Raw genomic sequence first — 27,820 nt, forward strand, 5'->3', positions numbered from 1 at the left:
TTATTACATTTTATTTTATTTTCGAGAAACTTTTTAAATCAAGAACTAGTGTAGTAGTGGCAGTGGTTGCTAGAATAGTGAGGTCGAACGTTTGCGTAAGACTCGGTGAGCAGAAGTTCCGTAGTAGCGTCGATGGGAAATGTTTGCACGTGGTGCGATTCAATACAACCCATTCAAATAAAATGAACAAAATTGGTGGAAACTGGAATTTTTTTCTTATCAAAGCAATCGGATACATACTTTAACAACATACCATCCATCTCCATTGACTTCAATACTAAGGATACGCCTAGTTAATGTTTGAACTTTTTCACTTTTTTTCTAGCAAAACGTAACTGAAACCCCAATTTAAATTGCTTTATTTTGTAAAAAAATAACATCACATCTGCCCGCTTTTACACATTCGAGCCCCATGAAAACCCCCATTTTCAGTTCATAGTCATTTTCAGATAACACAACCGCATCGAAATAAATCACCCACTGACTCATAAAATCTTCCCGCTAGTCAGAGACCGTTGAAAGCCCATCAGACAATTATTTGTTTATTTATGACCCATAATTTTGCGCATATTTGCAAGCTTGGCATTGCCATGCATAGCTTTAGCTTTCCAAACTGGGTCATGGACAGTCAGACAGACAGGTGTCACGAAACAACAAAACCCAAAAAAAAAGGAACCTACACATTCGATTAATGGGGCGACTATTAATAGCAAGTTAAGCTTTCCAACCGAGAGGAACGGGGAAGTGGATTAAAACCGCTCTCGTCACGTACCTACCGCTCATTCGGGGAGAAAACACAGTAAAACCACAAACCAGAAAGGGTGATAAATTTGCCACACGGGACGACGTGTGTCTTGCTGCGTAGAAGACGGACCTTTTTTTTCCGGAACAACTCTGCCGAAGACCGATAATGGTTACGCTGGTAATGGTGAGGGTAGACAGTGAATGGAAAGTGGTTTGTGGGTTCGGCGCTCGAAATGGGTCCTTTCCTGTCGTCAGCTATCTGTTTGTTGCGCTGCCCGATATGACCACAGTTATAAATAACAGGACTTCTCCACCTTCCTGTTATAGCAGCAGCAGCTGCTGAGCCGCTGGCGGTTGCGTGGTAAATGTGTTTGTGGCTTTTCAATAGAGTAAAGGCGGCTTGCGGGATCGCTTGCGGCTGTGATAAACAGGCAAATCGGGAATTAAATTGCACTGTCGTGGTTGCACTATTCTACCATGGAAGGAACCACCGAGACAGAGTGGATTTTCCCCGTGTGAGTGAGTTTTCAATACATCACTATTTCCTAATGAGTTTTTGACCCGAAATGCAGCAAGCATCGAAATGAGCTACTAATTACGGAACGAAACGAAATTAAAAGCGAAAATTTAATGAGACAACTGAAAGCATTCGGGTCTCCTTCGCATGGTACGCTAACACAATTTATCGTCCCCTTTTCGTCTTTAATTTTCCCCCGAGTGTGCGTGATTCTATTTGAGGATACGATGTAAAGATTTCTGTACCAAGCATGTAGCAATCTATTAGCGGAGCTCGTCGTACATCCGGAACGGAACCGGAGCAAGGCTACTGAGTCAGCTTCTGCTTCCGTTGTACACCTTCTATACCGGAAAGTAAAAGACGATCTGTGATTAGCACTTTCTGTGTTTGGACAGCAAAAAGCAAGCAAAGTGCAACTTAATGAAGCACTTATTTCTTCATGTGCGCTTCCCGGCTGTGAACATGAGTATGTATGTGTGGGACGGATGTGCAACTGGAACAGCTTTCTTCGGCTAGACCATTCAAGGAAAAGGATGCTAGACTGCTTACTCTGTAGCAGCGCTTTTCTTCCAACTGGCGTCGTCGCTTTTCATCACCATCAAACGGGGTTTTTTACTCGCTGCGCTCTACACTAGTTTCAAGTGTTGTTTTACGAACCTGTCTTAATGGAAGAAATTTTCATTTGCCGTGGCCCAGGGTGGGGGTGGTGAAAAGGTCGCGGGCCGAATTCTATTCAGTTGGCATGTAATGCTTTCCCCGGAGCTTATTCGCCGTAATTGGACTTTCACAAGAAAACGCCACGTTGAACACAATGTTTCGAGTTTGGAGATTAAAAACCGTAGATTTTTTTCTATGAAAGAAAACGATGAGAAATGGAAACTGAGGTGGCCGTGTCACTTACACAAAACTATGATGTCCACGGCCCTAACAAGAAAAAAAGAATTTGTATGGGCATTTTTCCGAGGGGGGGGATAGGGGGGGCGGTAATAATTGTTAAAAATCTGTCTACGTGGTATATGGATGGCCTCTAATGCATATGCATTATGTTTCGGCATAATTACTACAATCAATTCTCTTTCCATTGCTGAAAGCCCGCACCTTTTCGGTCACTTTCATCCATTCTTTCTTCAACTCCAACTCGTTCATAAACACCTAACCCGATTTCCGAAACACCCGAGACACAGTTGTATGGGTGTTTCCCAAGTGTCTTCCGATCCATATCATGGTTGCTGTCGGATTTTCCATGACGTCGCGTAAAATTCCATGGCGATTTGCTTCTTGTTTCGATGACATCTCAATTACCACTGAACCGATTGTTATAAAATTTTGCACATGTAAATAATTCACTCTAAACTAGTTATACCCATCATTTCATCAGACAAAAAAGTTGCACACGGATAAAAATGGTGCATTTTTTTCGAGTACAGGCCTCACATGCATTGTTACATTCACTAAACAGATCTTGAACACTAATGCCCTAATCAATAGGCATATTTGTAGATAGAAGAAAAAATTGTTCTATAATGTTGTAGATCCGTTAATTTTAAGCAACTTTGGAGAAATGTTTTTTTCTCTAACTTAAAAGTGACCATATAGAATGGTTTTATTTGATGCATTTTATTTTCTAGAATTCATATCTTTTTAACCAGTGGATCGATTTTCGATCTTTTTTGATCAAATTAAAGGTATTTATTCCTAGTGTAAAAAATACAAAAAAAAAAATAAGACTGCGTATTTTTACATGCAAAGTATATAAAATTATTACAATTTTTGTCATGTTTTCGAATCAAGTTTACTCAAATAATAAAATATTATATTTTTGGAAATTTATCCACATATAAAGTCAAATGTGTCCTTCAAACTTTAAACTTCAAACTTCAAACTTCAAACTTCAACTTCAAAATGACAGACAAATGAAAAAGGCATATATCTTGAGGAAAAACATTGAAAACTTTGAGTAAAAAACAATTTTAATGTGAAAATTTAAACAAGAAAAAAGGTAAAGTGAAAAATGTGTTTTTTTTTCAATCTAAATCGATTATTTTCAAAGATAGAGAAAAAAAAATTAACATTGTAAAACACCTTTTCCTTCCATCTACAAAGATAAAAAAGCTAGAAACTTGATTTCACAGAAAAATGTAACAAACAGGCTTCTGAAAAGGACTGTATACACAGCAAATTTTCAGCTTATGCGGCACTTATTGTATTGCACAGCTCTCCCTGCTCCCCACGCTTTCGGTACTCAGTCCGACAGCAACTGACGAAAGCATACACATTAGGGTGGGACAAAAAATAAATGTTAGCTCCCAAGCACTTTTCGAATTCCTTATGGGTCCTACAAAAACTGTGTAACTTTACAGATCAATCGGTGTAACTGTATTTTTGCGCCCGATTTTTTTAAGGTTTCCATACGATTTTATATGGGAAAATTTACTTTTTCCACCACTTCGTAAGGTACTACGATGCTTATAGTATCTTTGGTGGTGGTGGTGAGCCATTCGTCAGATATTCAATCAGTTTGAGGGAAATAACTTTTTCTACAAACATCGTAGCGCCTTACGGTCTTCAGAGGAGTTTTTCCCAGATAAATTTCCTACAAATATCATGTATCGATATATTTTTAGGAGCCAACAGGACATCTCTAGAGAACAATTTTTGAAAAAGTGAATTTTTCCATATGAAATCGTATTAAAACTTCAAAAACCGGGTGCTAAAATATAGTTCCTCCGATCAACCTGAAAAGTTACACAGTTGTTATAGGACCTAAAAGGAACACGAGTAGTGCATGGGAAAAAATAACACCATCTCTTTTTCCCATATAACCGTGTCCCAGTCTAATACACATGTAATGCCAAACGGGCTGTTATTTTTCATCTTCTTATGAAAGTTGGTTCTTCCAAGCTGTCACTGATGACAGCCTCAGCCGTTGCTTTAATGCAAGCGAGACAGTGTGAAACACGTTTTTTCTCGTGTGGGGAATAATATAAACAATGGGAAAATATATGAAACGATTCGCTTCGTGTTCATGGCATGGCATCGACCTAAGAAAGAGGAGAAAAGAAAAAGTGCGAATCAATATCATCAATGATAGCCGCAGCCGATCAGCAGGCTGTCGACAGCGCAGGCCAAACCAACAGGACATACTCTAAATGAACAAAACTAGTTCGTTGCCTGTGTAAGCTTTAGCTGAATGTGAACTCTCACGAATAGCTTATTTATGAGGCTGTTAGAGTAAAAAGAGAGAACAGTTGTCAGTATAGTGTCACACCGCAGTCTTTTTTCGAAGCCTGGCAACAACTTTGTAGAAGAAAGATTTTCGCATGAATATTGCTATCGAGCTCTAGATCCAAATTTCCCCCTAAATTCTGTTTCTGGACCATCGTGCATTGTGAGATAGGTCGCGTCTGCTATCACCACCGCCACGTCGCGATTCGCGGGAAAAATCGACTTGACCATCTAATTAAGCCGCTGCCGGTGCGTCATTGCCTGCAGCTCCGAGACCAGTGGACGAGACTGCTGCTTCCTGACATGTATGTACAAGTTCGCCAGGTACTTTTTCACTGTTTGGCCGGTTGCACCGACCTCCCGGTCAAGCACACGCAGCGATGTAGCCATTTTACCATAGGTCTTCCTCTTCAGCATTCTTAGGAGCTTCTTGTCGCTCAGAGTCGCTTTCTTTTGATGCTCTGATCGTTGTTCAATAGTGTCAAGATGTTGTGGATGCTGGAGCAGGTGTATCTGGTGTCCACAATGTCCGTTTTCAACGGGTACTGTTCTTTGAACGCGTAAACTTCTGAACGGAGAAGCTTCACAGTTTTCGCCATCGCTGTTAAAGTTCGATTGATAGAGCTGTCATTTTTTTTCTGCTGACTAACAGGTTACTACGATTGATTCTGCATGGCAGTTTTGTCAGTTCGTGTGAAGGTAAACCCATGAAAAATTGTCCTTTTCTTACCGCAAACGTTATACGATCACCTGATCTGTTATCAAATCCCTATCGTTCGAATATTCAGGGTACCGATAAAAAATTACGTAAGCAGATAGAGAGTCTTAAAAGAAGCACTGGCCATTTGAATGCTAAAAAAATTCGTTGTTTTCTTAAAAATTCATATCACAAGCATCACTAACAATTTTTTGAAATGTCGTGAACTTATATTTTTCTCTCTATTAAATGTTGAATTAAATCAAATAACTGTAAACCAATTTGAGGAGAAAAAAATTGAATACTGATTTAAAGCTTTAGTTTCACCTAGGTTCAACAAGAATCATTTGTAAGGTTGCACCTGATAATTCAATTTTTAGATACCTGTAGTGAAAAAATCTGAATAAAGAAATGATGGATTCAAAAATCATGCCTCAGCACCAATAGGAGGTCATTAATCGGTCATTAAATCCCAAGGGTGAAGGGTCGTTTAATTACCGCAAACATTGTTGAAATGTTAAATAGATTTTATACTGAAGTGACAGAAAAAAAAGTTTACTTCTTACCAGTAAGAAACATGTTTGATGTTCAGTCAAAGCCCCCCGTCAGGTCGAAAATCCTCTTGAAAAAAGAAATCCCGAAAAGCACAAGTACCCTTGGTGAATTCGTTCAACTCGTAAACGATGCTGACCTGAGAATATTGTGAAAGATGCCCTCTTTTCATTAAAACGGAATGCCAACCGAGGTTAACAACCTCGAACAATTAGCCGACTTTTCTTACATCGCTTTACATGCTATGGTCTTTGTTTCTTCCATACACTCCGATGAGTCCGCTCTACAACGGATCTCTTGGCAATTTTTGGGTAGATGAAGTGCTCTGCCGCTTGTTAGTCAGCCCTTTTTCACCCGAAGAAAGTAATTACAGAAATCGAAGAAGCATCCATTAGGGGAAAACCATCCAGGGTAGTAGGAACACTGCTAGCAAACGGATGATAACCACCCTATCGGGAACCCCAACCATCCGCTGAAGTATTTAGTCAAACAAATGCCATCATGCAACTCCGCGCACTCATAGGTGGATGATTTCCAGTGTGGCCGTGTTCGCCAGCGCCTTCGCCCCAAAAATAAAAGGGAAAAAATAGCACAAATAAAAAGTTTAAAATTTCCAACGCCGGCATATTTTCTCAGGCAGAAGTAATTTCACTCCAACCACCTGTCGGGAAATAATTTCCTCTCCTACGACGACGACGACGACGACATTTGTTTTCTGTGCCACGCGGGAAAATACTTTACAACTTGTTTTGTCTTCGGTCATGTTCCTCCAAATCTGAACTGTGCACCCATTCGTCGTTATAAAGGAAAAGCTCTCGAAAAAAAAAAAATTCCGGCGATTTTTCGCTTGCTTGTATTTTCTCCCCCCCCTTTGCATCGCCTTATTTCTCCTCGGGCTCCCAGGTGGCTGCAAGTTGCATTTTATTTTTCGACAGTAGGGGTACAAATTTCGCGCTGAACTCAGCAGAAATTATTTCGTGATTAAAAATGCTTTCCTTCCACACAGGCTTCAGGCTGTATATATCACGGAGAGGATGTTGATAGATGACGGTGATGGTTGGGAGGCACTTATTTTTCGTGTGCACACAAACAAGAACAAAGCCATGGATGGGAAAAAAAGCACTCAAACAGGCGGCTGGCAGGAATTCGACGAAAATAAAATTTTAATTAGTGTTTATAGTAACCTGTCGGATCTTTTGATCAAGCACTCGAGAGCGTGAATGAATGGCAGCATTGCACGCTAGGTTGGAATTCAAGCGACGGTGAAATGCACCCAAAATCGGAGCGAGCGAGTCCAAGTAGGCGTGTGACTTATCTACACCCCTTGTCAATGTGAGTGCCAAGCGAGGGAATCACTCGAAGTGAATGAAATTCCGACTTTTTCGCTTAGCTTAGCTGTTGTGGATGCCCTTTCCCCCACGGAATCCGGGGGTCGGGATTCGGGTGGCAGCTAAAGGCAATGACCGAATCGTGTGACGGATTTTATGATTTCTTCGAAGGACTGCGGAAAGTTTCTCCGAGAAAAATGGAATTGCTTTCGAGTGCGAAGAAAAAGGCATTAGACAGATGAAATGAGTTAAGAACATACTTTTTTTTTGCTTTCGAAAAGCAAAGATCGAACCTGTTTTTGTGTTATCCAATCGTTGGGAGAGCTAAAATATGTGATTCTTTTGTTTTCGACACTATTTTTAGGTGCGAATGCTGATGGAAGAAAACTGAATTTACTCGGTGCACTGTTTTTGTTGCGCAGCATTTGGTCTGTATAACCGAGAAATTACTTGAGCAATACCGTGCTGGATCGAAATCCGTACACCTAAGCACATGATAATCTTCGACGGTCAATATAAAATCAAGAAATCACATATTGCTTTGAACTGACATGTTTAGTTATAGATCTTCTTATATTTTATCACTGTTTTCCAGCAAAATGATTAAAATCACTCCGAAACTCGAAAAAATCATGTTTAAATAGAACATGTTTTGAATCGAAATCCGTACACAGTTTTTGTCTGAATCAAAACCCGTACACTTTTGAATAGAAATCCGCACACACGTGATATAGACTGGATCAAAGTCCATACAACAATAAATTAAACTCCGTATAGATGGAGAAGTACAAAAATGAATATCTTTTATTTATAATTTATCTTTAAATTACCGAATAAGTATATTTGAGGATCAACTGTCTCCTAAAGTTTCACACGGTTTTAAAATTTTTGATATCAGCTGAAATAGTGCAATTTTCGTAGCGTTTCGTAGTAACCGGAACGCCGGAACCTCTCGAAGCTTCCCGGCACGACTTTCCCTTGCGCACCTCACACAGCTCTTTCGAAATTGATTGCCGTATATTTATACTTGTTTTCTTCCATTAAATGCTGAAAACAAGAAGAAAGTTCAACAATATATGCATGATACACACGCTGTACGGATTTCGATTCAAGCAAATAAAAAGAATCAAAATCCGTACGGCACAGTTTTTCTTGAATAAATACAACTTTCACTATTTATTAGGCAATATACAGTTCGAAAATGACAAAGACTTACCTTTTCCATCAATTTTAAAAAGATTCACAGAGTAAAACACTTATATCCCACTTGAAAATCGTTTTTATCTGAAGAACGTTTTCTTAGTAAATTCTCTAACGATACAACGAAATGACAACTGAAACCGATACACGATTGATTTTTCATTTTTGATATTTTTATTTCATGGCCTACTGGCGCATAGTTTAATTTAACAGAAGGCCAACAACTCAACGGATATGTACATGTAACTATCATATGAATTTTCACTTTTATAATGCTTAAAACTGAAGGAAAACATCAAGGTGTACGGATTTCGATACTGCACGGGTTTCGATCCAGCACGGTACTTGTTTGGCATTTGAAACCCCCAGAAAGCGCTTGTTTTATCGCCATCTAACGGAATCTCAAAACTACAAATAGATTGTTTCTGAAATATTTCACAACCGGGTTGGCGTTTTACGCCTGTAATCAACAGCCAGTTCTGTTAACAACGTAACAGTAAAACCAAAATTGTTATTGATGTATAAAAACGAGCTTAAATCGATTGAGTATAAACGTAATATTTATGACATTAAATAACATTAACACTACCCTATGACGCAACACGCTCTGTTCCCCCCTGTCGGAGACTCAATTTAACAAATTTTACTAGATTATGGCAGCTGGTTCTGAAATTAATTAGCGAAAATAACACCATCAACTTTATCAGTGCCCGCCCCAGCACATTCCGATAGACCCAGTCAGTGTACGAACGGAACGGGAGTATATCACGGGATTACACGAAACGGCACGAGCGTTCTGGCCCCCCCTGTTATCGCAATGTTCCGGAAACCAGTTAACGAGGCAGACGAAGAAAAAGTTTCGTGAAAAATTACTCCAATCATAACAGTTATTACTCGCCATTTGTCAGCCGAGGACAATCCACCCAAGAGGGCCATCGTCACACTGGCCAACGAACGTCGTCCGTGTTTGGCTCGAGAGCCTGGGTGCTGAATAGATATTAATTATGGGGTCATTAGTTGGTGACTCTGACCGAAGCATGTGTGTTGTTAAATGAGAGCAAATGTCACAGCATCCTAGCTTCTAGGTGTGAATGGACTTGAAATGAAACTATAAAATATTAACACTTAGTTATCATTCACTGGTACAGTCACCCACTCTAGTTTATGAATTCAACGTCGTTTTAGCAGGGAATCTATCAAATTAATGGCGCTTGTTGATGCTACAAATTAAAATAGATGAGCTCAAATTTATTCAACGTAAATTTATAACCAGCTTCATTCGGATCTCGTTTCGTTCAAAGCCCAGAGCAGCGGGATGTCTACCCTACGAAGCGACACTTTTCTCTTCTTCTATCTACCTTGGGAAAATGGTACCTTCTTCAAGCACATAGATTCATATTTTCGCTCAAAACGTACCTTTGTTCGGAGACATGAACATTCACGACCACTCGTAGCCGTGTGCTGGGCCTTTGCGAGGGGTAGAACTATCCGAAGAAATTTTTAGAGCAATTTAATAGACACTAAAACTATTTTTTTAGTTATAGCGCTTCACTCAATGTGTAAAAAATTTGATTTAAAAAAATAGACTTTTTGAGATATTTAATATTATGTGACAATCTGGAAAATTTGGCACAGGAAAAAAAATTTTACACTGTGTATATTTTTTTAGAACTGTAATTTCATTACCTACAACTTTGCTCGATGCACCATTTCAATCAAAGAAGCCGTTTTTCTGATAAAGAAATTTCTATCCATCAATTACCATTTTGTATAGGCCCTTTTGAAACAGCAGTCGTGAGTCAACATGAACAGCGGATATCATAATACGACTTAATTTTCAAAAAAGAACAACGGTAAAAGTTTCAGCGAAATCGGAAATGGTCGATCTAGATCGATTTGCGAAGTAGCATGGAATGACTACTGATACTGATGATATTAAAATCATACAATTTCAAGTTTTCAAAATTTTGAAATATCGTTATTTTCGTTTCCAAACTAGCTGTAAATGATATTTTTCAGTACAGAAATTATCATTCACCTTCAGCATATCGAAAAAAAGTACATTGCCGAAAGAATGAATGGATTCCAATGATTTTTACCTCATAGTACCTTATAGAATTATCGAGTTTATTTCATGAAGTAGACGATAAAAATTTCACCAATAGCCATAGAGGTTTACTGGAGCATATACCAGTACTTGTTTTAAAATTATACTATTTCGGGAAAAATGTACATGAAGCTAGGTAATTGGAAATTGTTATAAAAATTGATCAATTCCACCCCGTTCCATGGTATAATGCAACACAGCTGCATAGCAGATGTTCCAAGATTTCGTTTTCCATATTGCAAAAGCGACATAGGTATATCATCCAGAATAGCTTTTTTGTAATTTTTACTTTTGGCGTTATTACCCTTTTTGACTGATGACATCCTCTCACAGCCATCCAGTTGGTTGTCAGCCGTTGTTCCTCCCTGTGTTTAAAGTTCCATTTTTATTGTACAGTTCGAAATGCCGTAAATGGGTTCCAGACCAATGAATTGAGAGGTGGAACCTTGTTAGGCCAGTTCGTCTGCCTTTTCAATTCCACGGTGTCCTGGAACCCAGTACAAATTGACACAGTTCATACGATAGAGCTTCCGCAGAGAGAGAGAGAGAGAACGCACTCTCAGACAAGTTTTGAAGTGTCTTTGGAGGCACATAAAGCCTTCAGCGCCGCCTGACTATCAGAGAAAATGCAAACATAAGAAGAAGGTCACCCGGTAAGACATTTCTAAGATGTTTGTGCCGTAAAGCACTTCTTTTCGGCTCTAGTTGTACAAATTCATGCAAAGGCAGCAGGTAAAGGATTGCGTCCAACACTGACTCGCTCCCGTTATAGCGATACACGCTTCGTCCCGTTATAGCTTCGCTAACTTTGTTCTCGTTATAATCGAATCTCTTTAACCTCAATTTTCTGACAATTAGTGGTAGCTTTGTGGTTGTGCTATTCTCTGGTGAAGCAATCGTGTGCATAGTGGAAATGCTGCTCAATTTATAATTGTTCTTAGTGTACTGGCATCTCACGAACAACGTTCAAAGAGCATTTAGTCACAATTGCAATGATCTGCTATAATTAAGAACAAAACTGCATCACCCGAAGGTAAACAAAGTTACCACTATCTGTCACACCGTGATCCCCGTGGTTTTGTGGTTAGCAATGTCAATCGGCTAGCTCTCCCACGCGGTTGTGATATCGGGTTCGATTCCCGATCAGGTCAAGGATTTTTTCGAGCTGGAAATTTTCTCAGCACTAGGGTACGATGTATCGTTGTACTTATCCTACAACATACAAAATGTGCCGAAAACAATATCGATAACGAATTTTCTCAACTAATCTAGTTGATCGAGACCGCATTAGCCCCTTAGGCTAGCGTGCGATATTGTTTGTTATCTGTCAAACTCAGACTCGAGACGTCACCGTGCGATTGTCTATACCTATGCTTCGTTTAGATGAGCCCCCCAGCTCTGAAGAGATTTCTCTTCGAGCAAGCATAGTGTGAATCCAGTTGACTATGGATGTGTTAAGCTTCCTCTTCTTCATCGCGATCGCCATTTAAGAGTACAGGGTGACAAAAAAGTCCGGTCTCAATATTTCAAAGAATAAGAAGAAAATCTGAATTTGGCTTTCATAGCTTTATGCAGTAACACATAAAGATACTTCACAGACGATATCTCGGAATTACACCTACCTTTCCTTTCTCTGATCGAACCAGCTTCAGACGTCTCGGAAAGTCGTCGCAAGTGGCGCGCACGTGCTCCATCGGCATCTCGTCCCAGATTTTCGTGATAACTCGCTTGAATTGCTCCAATTTTGTTATTTTATAGTCGTTCAGCTTCGACATCATGTATTCCCACACGAAATAATCCAGTGGATCAGATCCGGAGACGACGGAGGCCATTCATTCTTCGAAATGAAATCGGTCAAGTTTTCCTCACACCACGCCTGAACAACCTTTGCGGTGTGGGATGGGGCGCCATCTTGCTGGAAGCAGTAGTAATCGTCTTCAAACAATAGTTCAGCTTGAGGTAGAACGTTTTTATTCAAAACCGTGTCCCTGCGTTGATTTTGACCCCTTTATCGATAAAAATAAGAGGCAGTTTACCTTTCTTGCAAATGGCTCCCCAAACCATCACTGACGTCATATTTTGGAACCGGGAAACGTTCAGCTTGTCCGCAGGAGCTTGCAGGAGGCTCACACTCCAAACTCGATCATTTTGGCGATTGACTGTTTGCTCCAAAACGAACAGCTTCTCGTCCGAAAAAATATTCTCGTCATCTGCGCGCCAACCGAGCAACTCCCGCGACCGTTGGTACCTCTTGTCCTTTGTAGCTTTGGTAACCCCATGAACCACCTGTTTTTTGTACGGTGTAAGTTTTAAATCCTTGCGCAGAAGCCGGCGGATTGATTCTCGGTTCACTTTAAGATTACTGGCCAGCTTCCGTGCAGATTGGGCGGGATTCCGGCGAATCCGGTCTCGTATAATCTTTTTCAGCCTTGGAGTTCTCACAGACCTTGGTCGTCCAGATCGTGCCTTGTCCTCGGTGCCTCCGGTCTCTAGGTACCGATTTATGGTCCGGTACACGAATTTCCGGTTGATTCCGAGCGGTTTCAGGTGTTTGAATATGTGTCCGGGTTTGTACCCTTTCACATATTCAGCAATAACAGCTGCTCTTAACTCTGCCATGGCTCACAACTCAATGTAAACAAACTGCACAGAAACGAGACTCTGCCACTTTGGGCAGCAAAGTTAACCCTTTCATTCGACATATAGATGGCACCAGAGAGATGCAACGTGTAGGCTACAGGCGACCCCAAAAAAGTGTGACCGGACTTTTTTGTCACCGTGTAGGTCGGGGCCTCCCCAGCTGGTCTCGAGGTACGATGCTGGCCTAACAAGCCAGTCGTCGTAGGTTCGAGTCTTGTCTCGGGAGAGACTGTTAGTGTCAGTAGGATCGTAGCGCTAGCCCCGCAATTGTCCTGTACACTTAACGGTTGACTGCGAAGTCTGTGTATAGTAAACAGAATGTAGCACCAAGGCTTTGCTATGCTTTGTAGGTCGTGTTATCAAAAGCACCTCCAATATCCGCAATTTCTTTTGGCTGACAGAGATCTTTCAATTTTGTCTACCAGCATATGAAGAGCTGTAACTGTTGAGCTACCTGTTTGGTATGCGAATTGAAACTTGAATACAGGGTATCTATGCATGTATGTTGCATTTAATTATTCCTTTAGTACTTTTTCGATTGTCTTCATTGCCATCAAAGACAAGCTTATTGGTCTGTATGATTTGGGGTTGTTCCTGTCTCTATTACCCGTTTTTTGGTATGAAGATAACCCGCACTGACCTCCATTACGATGGTTAAATCTTAAGCTTGCCTCAAAAGTCTTCCTTGGTAACGGTATCAGGATTGCCGTACCTTTTTGAAGCAACGCAGGAAATACATTTTTCACTCTGGTTAACGTGAAAGTTTCGTCCAATATAGTTGAAGTTGAGACACCTTCTCTTTCAGATTCTAACAAAATCTCCAAAGGGTCGTCTCCTACTTTACCATTTGCCGAAACATCACAAACAGCAGAGCTCGAGAAATGGGTTACCATCATTAGATTTAACGTCAACGAGGCCATAAATACTATGATTCCAAAATTCCTAAGAGCTAATAAATTCCAAAATCCGTGAATGAGAAAAAAAAATAAAATTATGAAACCAAGAATTTCTAAAATCTTGATTCGAAATCGAAATTGGTTTACAGTGATAACAAGTTTACCGTTCGCCCGAAAGACGCCCAAAAGAGATTGCCGAGGCCGTTAAATGCCACTTATACACAGCTTATCGCATAAAAAAATTTGTACAAGATGGCCATAAGCAGCGAAAGCAGGGAAATAAGCATCTTCGATTTGCACGTAAGCAAATCGTGATCAAATCGGTCCGTACAAAGATTGCTTACAACCTGGTACGTTGTATAAAAAAACTTGACAAGGTTGCCAACATTTCTGGGAAATCCATGCGAAGAATCGTCAAAGGAGAATCGCACACATCTTTCAGAGCTAGAATGAAACACAATTCGATCACAGAGCGGATAAAAGAACTACGAGTGACTCGTACGAAGAAGTTGCTTTCTTTGCTATTCTCCGACGAAAAGCTGTTCAGCATCGAAGCTGTGTCCAACAGCCGCATAGACAAACCAAACATTCGGCTAGTGCATTGATGTTTGGCTTGGTAGCGTCCAACGGGATGAAAATGCCACCTATTCTTATTAATACTGGTGTAAAAATCAATACCGAAGTGTATATATTACGGTACTTTACCCTGAGTGAAGCCTAACTTCTCTTCAACACGTTATGCTACAACAGGATGGAGCACCATGTCGTACCTGTAATCGGACCCAACACTGACTGATAAAAAATTTAAAGTTTTGGCTGAAAGATAGCAGCCCGGACCCTAACCCGTTGGATTATTCGATTTGGGTGTAAATTGAGGCAAAAGCCTGTAAAGCATCTCACCCTAGTGTGGACAGCCGGTCGATGACGGAGGACTACGCTGCCGTGGGCTGGCGTTTTGACGTGGGCGCCAAAGGCACAAAATCGCTCCAGAAGCGATTTATTCCAAATCATTCGCAAATTAACAGAAGCGCTTTTATTCGCATTCCGATCTGATAGAATCTGAGTGAATATGTTAAAAAATATATACCATTTTTCTAACACGTTTATTTTTATAAATGCATTGAGTTTTACAAAACCATTTCATCGTTTTGCCCGTAAAGTGACGTTGGTGTGCCTGAATAGTCAAGTTTGCCATGCGTACTGGTCGGTAGTCAGCAGCGAATATATAATTAAAACACGTGAATCGACTTCATGACTGCTGCGCAATGCTATACAAAATGCGGGCAAGAAGTACAGGTGCAGAAAATGCATCGCAGCACTCCACAAGCTTGGTACAGTATTCTATGCACACCTCAAGGTCACTTCTATGCAAAATGGCGCTAACGTCACTTTTTATTGTTGGTCTTTCTTAGCTATTTCTCAATATTTTTAAAAACGGTAACAAGCATCTCGAAGTGGGCTTATGCTACGTAAAAAAAATGAAAATTGAAAATTTGGCGCTACGTCAAAATCCCAGTCCACGGCAGTACGTTCGAAGAGCGTGTTCTAGCTTCCGACGTCGTATCGAGGATGTCATTGCTAAAAATAGAGGACTCATCGAGTAAATTAAGATTAGATAGGATCTTATACAGCTAACTAATTCCGAAAATGTTGATATTGATGCCCAAAAGTACTTTAAAAAATATTTGAAAGAAACATCATTTTCTCCATATCAAATGGGTTGATCAATTTGAGCATTTACTTTTCCCTATTAATGGCTCTTTTCGGTGAGCAATTAATTATTAAGTTTTCACCGAAAAAAGCGAATAAAAGAAAAAGCATCATTTTTTTCCGCCTCACACAGAAGAAGCTCGAATCTTGAATCCATGAAATCGTAAAATCCTAATAAACCAAAATCAAAAAATATACTATGATCTTAAAACCCCGAAATCTCAGATTCCCACAAATCCTAAAACAAAAAAATCTAAAATCTTAAAATCCCAAAACCCTGAAATTCCCAGATCACAAAATTTTAAAAGTCTGTAGACAACGATGGACAAAATCCTATCAGAAGATTATTATGAGAAAATCCTATTGTATTCTGATCACGCATAACACGCGATGTTTTGTATCGTCTCTCAAGAAGAGAACTTATGTGACAAATAAATTGCCGAAAGAATACTCCGTGAACTTCTTAGCCTGTTGACTGTATGCGAGTTTATCTTCGCTTGCTCATACGCTGTTTCGATTCTCTCATCGGCTCCAATCGGTAATTCATTATCGTTTCCCGATCCGAACGAGCCGTGAAACGAAAATCATAGGTTTGAATCATTATGTGAGTGAGAGTGTCCCGATAATCGCAAAATTGTATCGCAAACCAAAAACTCAGAGAGGGAAAAAACTGCAAGCGGTCGAACAACAGAAAGCCAGTAAAAACAGGGATACCAGATCTACCAGATTTATCTGTTAAATGCAGATTTTCTGAGTCCGTCGGCGATTTTGTTTTTTCAATTTGCAAATATTTGTTTTTACTTTCTGCATAGCTTGCAAACTTTTTTTCGAATCTATTTACGTTTGTGCAATTTTTCCAAAATGTGTGCAGGTTTTTGCTTGTTTAAACAAAAATTTTCGACAGCGACCAACATACATCAATAAACAATCCTTTGATGCAAATAAAACCGACGAAAAAAGGTACATTGAGTTGAGAATAACAATAGCAAACAACATTTTGTTAAACGATGAAAAACCTATTTTGCTGTCAACACTTGCGACTCAGAAAGACAGGGGTATAATTTTCCAAGCGATCGCAATCATTTCTCTCTTCCGATAATTATCGTCTCGCGATTCTTCTCTTTTGTTTTGACACTTCGATTCTATCAGCAACGAGTGAATCATCGGTTTGTAGAGCTTTTGGAAATTCAACCTCTGAGAGGGAATAAACTATCTCAGTGAATCTCTGAATTGGTTCATTCGGACTGGAAATCGTACGATAATTGTTACAATCGACTGAGAGACGAAGTTGACTCACACGCTGAAAAAGATCGCAAGTTTATCGCCGATTTCATCGCCGATCACCATCAGTGCCTGTAGGAGCTTAAGACCACTGCCACCATTAGCTAGATATTTGGTGGCATTAATCCTTAGATTCTTGAATCCTGAAAGCCTCATCTTGACATCCTAAATTACTAAGTTAGTGAAATATTGAATTTTAAATTTTAAACGTCTGAAATCTAAGATCCTAGAATCTTAAAAAAAAACTGCAATCCTAAGATTCTATAATCCCGAAATTCCTAAACCCCTGAAATCCCAAAATACCTTCATCTTGATCTTTAGCAGTCCTCAAGGGTGAGGGTTGAAAGTGAGCAGGGAATCCAAAATTACTCCCCAATTTGACTGGACCTACGCACTCGATTTTTAAATCCTGGAATTAAAGAATTCTGAAATGATGATGATGGGTTATATACCTTTTTGATCGAGAAAAATGAAGGAAGTTTAAATTTATTTTTAAGTGCATAGCACCATTTTTATTGCATCAAAGTGGTATTTTTCTGAAAGTACTGTTTAGCAACAACACAAATATACCAATTATTAATGGAGTAATGGCCGTTTCCCCTAAAACGCTTTTTTTGCAGAGGCTTGCGGTGATCCTGATAGAGACTCAGCGGGTCAACTGAAATCATATTATTTCATTAGTTTAGAAGTGTGCCGTGCCCTTGAACGATCGCTTTTATGAGTATTTTGTTTTCAGTGCAAGCGGGAACGTTTTTTCCAAAAAAATGCACGTTTTGAGCGTTAAAAATTGCATTATTTTTATTTTTGCGGCAAAATGTAACTGTATGTTTCCAAAAGCAACTGTTTAAGGACCAGCCAATTTAATAACAAAAATTAAAAAAAAGATGAAGGAAATCGGTTCAGTAGTTTTCCCGCAATCAGGATCACGGCAAAGTCATTTTTTGAAAAACGCCATTTCATTGTTTATTTTGCAACACCCACCCACACCGTTCCCTTTAACGAAACATTTTTTTTTTTTCAACTTAAACGTTAGAATATACGCGTCAGAATCATACAAAGACTGCCGATCAAATGATTTATTTTTTCGGTCGTTCATCGCCACTTAACATCAATGGATATTGAACAGGATAAAAATGCAAAAAAGTCGTCAAACAGTAATGCGAACAGATGAGCGAGAATTCTACACGAGAGAAAAAATGAGACGATTGTAATGCCCGTTCGTTTTATTTTGCAATCGGAAAACGAAATTGAACGCAATAGCTCGGAGAGACGAACGGTGTACGAAGTCCCGCACAAACGGATAAGGTGATAGGGTAGATCTGCTTAATATAGACCACTTCCTTTAGTGGACCACCTGAACTTCTTACACCAAATGACACATTATAAATATACTTATTTTAATTTATGCTTTGACAACTTCAATAATGTACTTTATTAAAAATGTCGCAACAGACGTTTACTATAATATACTTCATTCAAGCTGCAAAAAATGTCTTTTGAAAACAGCTACCTGGTTTGCCATGGTTCATTAACGTTTTCATTGGAAATGGCTTTACCAAAAACTGTACTGACATCACACTTTCCGAGCGAAAATAAGCGATTTTCGATGAACGGGTAGGATAATAGTAACTTTAAAAGATAAGCAATAAATTTTACTATAAAAACACTTAAAATATTGAAAAAGAGTGGCCCAATTAAGGGTGGAAATAAAACTGTTTTCCTTATTCCGGCATGCTTCATTTCGAACAAGAGCTATCATCGAAATAACGCCGCGAATCATAGTTACCATAGTTACCATAAATTTGTTATGATCGTGTTATTATATAAAATTGCTGCTAAAATGGGAAAAAACGCCGGAAATTGGTAAAAAATATACTGAAGCAGCTGTTACTGAGTGTCTTCAAGCAATAAAAAGTGGTGTTTCGACTAGAGAAGCTTGCAGGCGCTCCAATGTTCCACGATCCACCGTAATGTTCCGTGCAAGCAGCAAGTGGTCAGGAAAACCACGAAAAGGTTAACAAACTGCATTGACTGCCGCGGAAGAGGATTCAATTGTTGGCTGGATAACTCGGATGGCACGTAAAGGATTCCCTATTACGAAAGAACGGGTGCAGTCTACAGTTAATCCAGCTCCAGAACTCTCAGTGCGTAAGCCAGAGTAAGTTTCATCAGCGGCAGCTACGGTTAAAGAGACGCATTATTTAGACCTGGCCCAAATTCGGAAATTGTTGTGGTCCAAATAAGGAAACATAAGGCAAACTGAAACGATGATTTATTTCTTTTATTATATGAAAATAGAGGTATTATCTAGTTGTTTCTCATACAGAAAAGATGATAAACATGTTACTTCATGTTTATACATAATAAAATACTTAATTCAGGTTATAGAATATATTTATTTACACTTTTTCTTGCAAAATTTGCTGCTACGCTTCTAAGTGGTCCATTAAAGGCAGTTATACCCTATTGAATGAATGGTTTCGGTAGAGGAAAACGATTGATCAGCGCACTGACGCTAAGGCCATGAGTGTTGGTGGATGAAGAAGGCCGACCGGTGAGCATTTGGAGTCTTCGAGCACAGGATCCTGCGTTCAATACTGGGCGGAAAACTGGAGATTGGAGTGTCGCACATGTGCATGAACCACGAGGTGTAGTAACCACACTAACATATCATAGGGTTGGGGCCACTTGAAACAAACACCAAAGTTCTTATTATGTTAATTCAGGAACCGAGTTAAACCAATAAGTAGAGTGTGTGGTATGTCACTTAAGGGCAGTATGCGCATACCACTTAGTTGTCAGCGCTCCCCTTTAACCACAGCATTTCCGTAAATATTTTTACCGTGAAAGACACACCAACAGGAAAAGTCACAATTTACAATCTTCGAAAACTTGACTTCAACCTTCTCACAGATAAAACACACAGAAAATTAATTCCCGATTTGCCCATTTCTGAACATCAGGAGCGTATTTTCGGCTTAATTTGGTCTACAGAAACATATCTAACGGTTCTGAGCTTAGTTATAGACAATTTTATTTTGACTTTTTCTAAACTTAATGCTTAATTTGGGTTCATTCTCTATTTTGGTCTTGTTTTGACCTTCAAGAGCATATTTTTCGTCCAAAAGTGCCGTGAGTCTCACATCATCTATTAATCGATTTTAAAGCCGCATAGCCGCATACAATTGACTGCTCATAGAACTTCCAATGGTCCTGAAAAATGCAATTCTGAAACTCCAGAATTTACTACGATTAGTTTTACATCACCAGCAGCTTCCAGCTCCAGAATGAATCGGACAATTTAGTACTTGCAAGTCGAAGTTAACGAACAATTTTGTTCGGCACATTTTTTGTTTGTTCACTTATGAATAACCACAGCAGCTTTAGGTACACTTCCAACTATTGGTAGGTACCATTGCACGGCAAATACGAAATTTTTTAAAAGCTCAAACTCCGTTGATCGGTTTACTCCTTCATATGCAGGCTCTGAAATGCACCCCTCCACTTGGGAATTCGAATAAAAAGACTGCACAGAAAAGTAGCTGATTGAATTTAAACATGTTCGCAAAACTCTCCGGCTCGCATCTCAAGCTGGAATGCCAATTTTCGATGCGATGGGAGTTTCTGGCTTCCATTGTGTGATAGTGCACTAAGCTAATGTAGAATAGCAAAATATTTTACATGAGAGAAAAAAAAAAGAAAAACTTTCCGCTAGGAGGGAGCGCGCTTATTGTGCAACCCTAGCGTGTGAGCGACATGATGGCGTTCCTCGTCGTCGTCGTTGTCGTCGTCATCGTCTGTGTTGACGCTAAAAAGTACTATAAAATAATCACTCTATGCGCTGCAAGCCAACTCGTTCCAAAGCGTCGAAATAAATGAAAGGAAAATCGTAGCAAGGAATTATGAAAATATTTGTTCATTATTAATGCTTGTTGATACTGCTGAAATCACTTTTCCTCTTATCCCAAGGGGTTTTGTGCCGAAGTCGGTGCCCATTTAACCTGACGGCAACGGTGAAAGGGAAAACGACAAGCGAACGTCTGCTTTCTTCTTTGTTATGCTCGCGAAAGTACTTTCAGATAAATTTATTATTGTTAAGAAAAGAAGTGTTTCTTTATGGGTTCCTTCAGTGTGATTTGCTCTGATTTGCTGAGTTGGGGGTGCAGCGCCAAAAAGAAGCTTTTGATTGGAAAGTTTGGAAACCACTAAGCAGGTTGTGTAGAAATAATTACAATTACTGTTCGTAAAAAAATCAGTCCCTGTAGAATTGACTGCAACAGTTCTTGGTATCGGGACGGGGCAGTTGGAGATCTAATGCAGAATAATTTGAAAATGAACTGGAGCAGCATCCGATTCTATGAAACTAAACTAAATTTAAATCTGATATTTGTTTATCGTTGTTAGTATCGTTGGCAACAACTCAAAATTGTACGTTTCTAATTAACAAGATAATTCAAACAAACTTCATCGGACGCCACCAACTACGGACTGTTAATGGGGTTGACGATGAGGTGGAATCTAAATTCGTTCGCTCCTTTCTGTCCCACACTCTCTGCTTTCGTTCGGTCGTGTCGTGTCGTTTTGATTATACTCTCCTTAAATCTTCTGGCGACTGAACTGTGCCCCTCGGACTGTCAGCAGTGGGCGAAGCGAAAGTTCAACTGCCTTCGTTTCGAGCACGTTTCGTAACTTGTACGAAACTCAATTCTGCTATTGGAAAACAAGCACCCTGAACTTTGACCCGACGAACCAGCGGCCCACGCATCGCACGACCCCCGCCGGTTCAGTCGGTTCAGAAGCCCAAGGAATTATTTATAAATTCAACCACAACATGGAAAACGATAATCAAAAACGGAGAGATGCTGAAAGTTCAAATTATTCGGTTTTGATTACTTTTCAGCGGATGGTTCGAGCACGCGATCTCGAGTACGAGTGCACACTACTAGTAGACACATACAGAACAATTAAAATATAGTTTTTTATGTTGTTCGCACAGCCGTGCGCACGGGGGATGAGTGGGTTTGAGGTGTGAATAATAACAATAACTGATAGGTAACAGTGGGAAATTTATACATAAACTCTAGACTATCATCAGAGCGCTAACGATCAGATACTTTGGAATGAGACAGCTTTGAACCAGATGAAAATAAGAATCAGAACACACGGAAATAATATGAAATAATACTAAACCTAAGGTGAAGAGAATGTCAACATTAGGCCACTTCACAATAACAAATGTCAATGTGTTCACCAAACTAGGCTAGGATAACACTTCAATTTTTATAAATATCATCTTTTCAAATAAAACGTTTTTGCAGATATGTTCAACAAAATTGCAAAACAGATCGCCACTTCTTTTTCTTCCATTCTATTCACGACATTTTTGCCTTTCTCCTAGAAAGGTATAGCAATCACTGCAAAAACTAAATGTATAAAAGTGCTCAAAAGGGCCGGCTGTCGTATATCGCTCGACTCAGTTCGACGAGCTGAGCATTTTCTGTATGTGTGTGTGTGTATGTGTGTGTATGTAACGCTCTCCCAATCTCACCCGATTTTTTCAGAGATGGCTGGACCGATTTCAATGGAATTAATTGCAAATGAAAGGTCTAGTTGCCCCATAAGACCCTATTGAATTTTATTGTAATCGGATTTTTAGTTTCGAGGTTATGTATCAAAATGTGAAAATCACGAAACATCACTATCTCAGAAACAACACAACCGATTAGAACAAAATCAATTTCAAAAGAACGGGCTACCTAAAAAACTCTTAACTTTTAAATTTTATGAAGATTGAACCTGTGGTTCAGAATTTATGGGAATAAACGTGTTCTGGAGACTATTTAATCTCACTCATGTTTCTCAGAGATGGCTGGACCGATTTTCATAAAATCAGTGTCATATGGGAGGTCTTGCTGCCCCATAAGACCCTATTGTTTTTTTTTTGTAATCGGACTATTACTTTACCTGTTATGTTTAAAAATGTGAAATCCAGGTATGAAAAGAAACATATTCCAATGACTACATAAACTCACTTACTTTTCTTAGAGATGGTTGAACCGATTTCCACAATATTAAGGTCAAATGAAAGGTCTAGCTGCCTCATAACACCCTATTTGATTTTTCTGTAATCGGACTGTAACTTCGTCTGTAATGTATCGAAAAGTGAAAATCACGAAACTTCATTATCTTAGAAACTACACAACCGATTTGAACAATATTGATATAAGATGAACGGGCTAGTTAAGGGTTAACTGATGAATTATGATTGAACACGTGGTTTCAAAAGTTGGCTGCCCTATACGTTCCCTTTTCATTTGATTATAATTGAACTTATGCAACCGTTATGTATTAAATTGTTAAAACAACGAAAATCTATTTTCTCAAAGATTACACGACTTATTTGAACATAACTAGTGTCATACAAACGAGTCATCTCTCAAACTTACAAATAACAAATTTAATAACATTTTGATATGTGGTTCAAAAGTTTTGGAACGAAAAGAAATTCAAAGACTATTCAAAACTATACCTGCTTTGATCAATATATATGGCCTTAACATGATTTAAATGTGGTATCGTACTATTTGAACGTTCCCGGTATCGCTCGTGATTGAATTGTTCGAAATTAGGAGTCATATCTTTTATTTCGCTATTTCTTAAGCACTAACATTACGTCAAATTTTATATTTTATTATGGAACAGTACCACCGTCTCCCGTAGTTTATTGCGGGTTCAAGTCCCGTCGGGATGCGGTATATTTTTCCAAATCTGTATCATATTTCCAGTTCGCTTATTTTTCGCTCTCTTTACTTCACATACTGTCTGCTTAATGAACCTGGATATAAGCATTCATGTAAATCTATTTTTACAAATAATAAGTTTGAATGAGAAAGGCTGAGTCTGACCGCTAGGTGGATTAATTTAGGTTTTGTCATCTCCACCATGTTTTTCTATCAATTATTCTGACTATTTAGCAATTATAAAAAAATCGTTCTCGGGGTTTTCACTACTTTGATTAACGATTCATGGCCTTTCAACACGTAAAAAATGCGTACACTAAGGTCTTTTTTACGCGGATTTCTCAGAAAAGTCGTTTTAATACGCGGAATGTTTTTTGGTTTTTCGCGTTCAAAACGCTTATTTGGAGTGTCCGATGAAGTTTCTTAATCCAATTACTGAATATTTACTGCTTTGGTCTAACCTTTTAATTTTTTCCTTGATATTCAGCTCGATTCGCATGCGGAAACAACACTGTTCTTGATTTTTTTTTAAGAACTTTAATAATTTAAAATGTTAAGCAAATGAAGTTTTTTACGTGGATTTCGAAGTTCATGCGGTTTGTTTACGCGGATATCGGGTATTACGTGAATTTTGGAATTCACGCGCTACGTACCTCCCCACATAAAAAACTTCAGTATATTTATTTTAGATTAGGGTAATCGCTCCTATATTCATCTCAGAACTTATATTCATCTCATCACGCCTTTTGACGTAGTACTACGTTTTCCTTTAGCCTAACACATAGGGATGTAAATAAAAAAACTATTAACGAAAAGGGGACGAAATATGTCCCTTTTTAAATGCTTATAAATCGGTTTGTTTTCAACCGATTTCCTTCATTTTTGCAGCAATTGTTTGGAAAATTATACACGCATCCACCCAAATGTAGAAAATTGTTGATTGATTATGCAAACTATTGTACTATTGATAATTGTCAAGCCTTGTTTAAACGAAAATTACGTCCTCTGATTGGTCGTTACATGATTGCTTCCCTAGCACGGTCGACAGAACCATATACCTTGCAATTGAAAACATGCTATTTGGCCTATAGAAGAGCCTGTTTCAGCCGAAGCCGCTCATAATAGTTCTGGACAGCGACAAGTTGTCAACAGCAGTCGTCCTTCCTTAGCAGCAGTACTAGCCCTGTGGTTGGTCACCACGTCTCAGTAGCAGCGCGGTTTTTCTCAGCGTGTGTCGCCAGACTGCCATTATTCCCCCGTGTTAGGGCAGCATGAAGATCGTCATCACCAAATCCAATTTTGAACAGCAAAATGCCTTTTTTCAAGGCAAATAAACAAGTCATTGAAAGTTAATAATTTTTGACAACGTAAGCAAGCATTCTGTGCGGATTCTAGCAGTTACATCTGTCGCGGCCGTCTAATTTACAGAAGATGAAATAGCTTCCACAGTGCATGTTGTCCGTGTATCTTAACTCCCCCACTGTTGGGACAGCACAAAGGCTGCGATCAACATAACCGATTTTGAATAACAAACTGGCCTGTTAGAACGCATTCACAAAGGCAGTTAATTCGAATATGCAGAGCTAATATGAAGTCGATTCAATCAATCAGGATTAACAGAATTTCGTCGTTTCCCAGCTGCCAAGTTGCAACATGATGCAACACGCAACAACGAGCAAACGAAATCGCTTGATGTTACAAACCGCAATAAAATACGGGTTAAAACCGTTGCGTCTGTGAGAGCACCATCGGTGTTTATTCGCTGGAAACAAATATCGAAGGCGAATTGGGGAATAATTTGTCTAAAGAATATTAGAGAATTAGACAACTGAACAGAAAGGCGTGGCCTATTACGTATCACCCTTCGGCTTTAAAAGAGTGTTTTTGGGAAAACTAGCTACATGTATTAGTCGGAAGGTGAGCTGGATGGACCGTCCACAACGTTGACAGCAGTAGCGGCAGATATCGGCACTCAGCAGTAACAGCGGGTTGCGCCTGTGGCTGCCTCCAAATAAAATAAATCACTTGCCCTGTGGTTGGTCAACATGTCTCAGTAGCAGCGCGTAGGGATGGGCAATACTGTCTGAAGTATCGATACCTGAGTACTCGAATACTTTTGCACAAAACGATACCAGGTATCGTGGTATCGGTATAGAAAGTATCGATGCCAAAATACTCGATGCTTTTGGCCGAAGTATCGATACCCCTTTATTACCCCACTGTTGAGGCAGCACAAAGCAAGCATTATGACTTTATGACTCATTGATGAAACACCTACAACAATGCATTTGTTTATAGTGTGCGTAGTTCTACGTCAGTTATGCGGTCGTGTCTTGGATACAACCTCCTACTTTTTGATTAATTTATCGTCAAATTTTACCATCTTTTCAACGTAAAACTTTCAACCACTTGACAAAATCGAGAAGCAACTGGATTTTTCGAACTAATTTCTATTTTTAACAACGGTTTTTACCCGTTAACATTCAAGTTCATTAAGGCAGACAATGTGTGCAGCAGGGGAAGCGGAAAATAGGCGAACTGGAAATATGATACAGATTTGGAAAAATATACCGCGTCTTGTCGGGATGCGGCATATTTTTCCAAATCTGTATCATATTTTCAGTTCGCTTATTTTCCGCTTCCCCTGCTGCACACATTGTCTGCCTCAATGAGCTCAAATTGATTTACTTTTAAAATTTGTAGAAATTTGACGGTAAATTGGACAAATGAGAGAAATAAGATGAATATAGGTGCAGCTAGCTGTTGAGATGAATAATGGAGCGATTACACTATGCAATCAAGTTTACGTGCTCTCAAATGCAATATTTACGAGAATCACGCACCTGTTGAAATTACCTTTTAAATCCCCGGAGTAATTTTACATATTTTTGTACAACTTCTCTAGCTTCTTCGAAAATCAGTTATAACTTTTTTTCTAAGTATATTCAACTCAGGGTAGATTTCATCAAACATAGATAACTGAATTAAGTTTTATGAAAGTTCAATACCATCAATGTTATACTGATGATATACAAGAAAATTAGAAAAACTTGAATTTCTAAGCTAATTTTTTACCTTATGCAACGAACCAAATCGAAATCAGTCGAACGATGATTCAATGAGAGCAAAATTATCAAAATTTCATCTCGTGAGCCACAATCGATAAATTTCAACCAGTTGGATCGTTATTTTAATTTCCAAAGGTCTGTGGTTGATAGTTTCCACTATAAAAACATCATTTACTTACTTACCAGTCAGCTCCAGGCCGAAGTGTACCTTGCTGTTCGAAGAAGTCGCCTCCATTCAATTCGGTCCATGACGGCAGCCCGCCAGTCATGTTGCCTGCAAAGACCCCGCAGATCGTTTTCCACTTGATCGAGCCACCTTGCTAACTGCGCACTTCGTCGCCTTGTTCCAGTCGAGTCGTTTTCGAGAACCATTTTCACTTGGCTGTCGTCCGACATCATTACGACATGTCCAGCATACCGTATTCTCCCGATTTTCGCCGTGTTCACGATGAGTCCCAGCAGCTGGTGCAACTCGTGGGTCATCGGTAACGATCCATCTTACATCTGCACTCCATTACAGATGGTACTCAGCACCTTCCGTTCGAAAGCCCCATAGGCGCGTTGGTCTTCCACGAGCATGGTCCAAGTTTCGTGGCCGTAGAGGACTACCGGCTTGATTAGTGTTCTGTAGATGGTCAACTTCGTTCGGCAGCGGATTTTTTTCGAGTCCAAAGTAGGCACTATTTTCTGCCACAAGGCAGCAGCAATCACCAGTGAGCTCATGTACACGAACTCATCTAACACCTCGATTTCATCACCGCTAATATAAATTCGTGGTAGGTGGTTGATACTGTCTTCTCTGGAACCTCTTCCTCTCATGTCTCACGTACTTAGTCTTCGATGCGTTTATGGCCAGTACAATTCGTCCGGCTTCAGCCTTCAATCTGGTGTACGTCTCCATCATCATCAAGACTTCGTGCTACGATGTCTATGTCATCGATGATGCCTAAGAGCTGAACAGACTTCCTGAATATCGTGGCACTCGTGTCTATACACGCCCTTCGTATTACACCTTACAAATCGATTTCGATTAACAAGCAGGATAACCCTCGTCGAGATTCAAAGGGACTCGATAGTGTCTCCGAACCTCGAACTATGCGCATCATTCGATCCAT

The sequence above is a fragment of the Wyeomyia smithii genome, chromosome 1 (assembly GCF_029784165.1).
Source record: "Wyeomyia smithii strain HCP4-BCI-WySm-NY-G18 chromosome 1, ASM2978416v1, whole genome shotgun sequence".
In the NCBI taxonomy this organism is placed as follows: Eukaryota; Metazoa; Arthropoda; class Insecta; order Diptera; family Culicidae; genus Wyeomyia; species Wyeomyia smithii.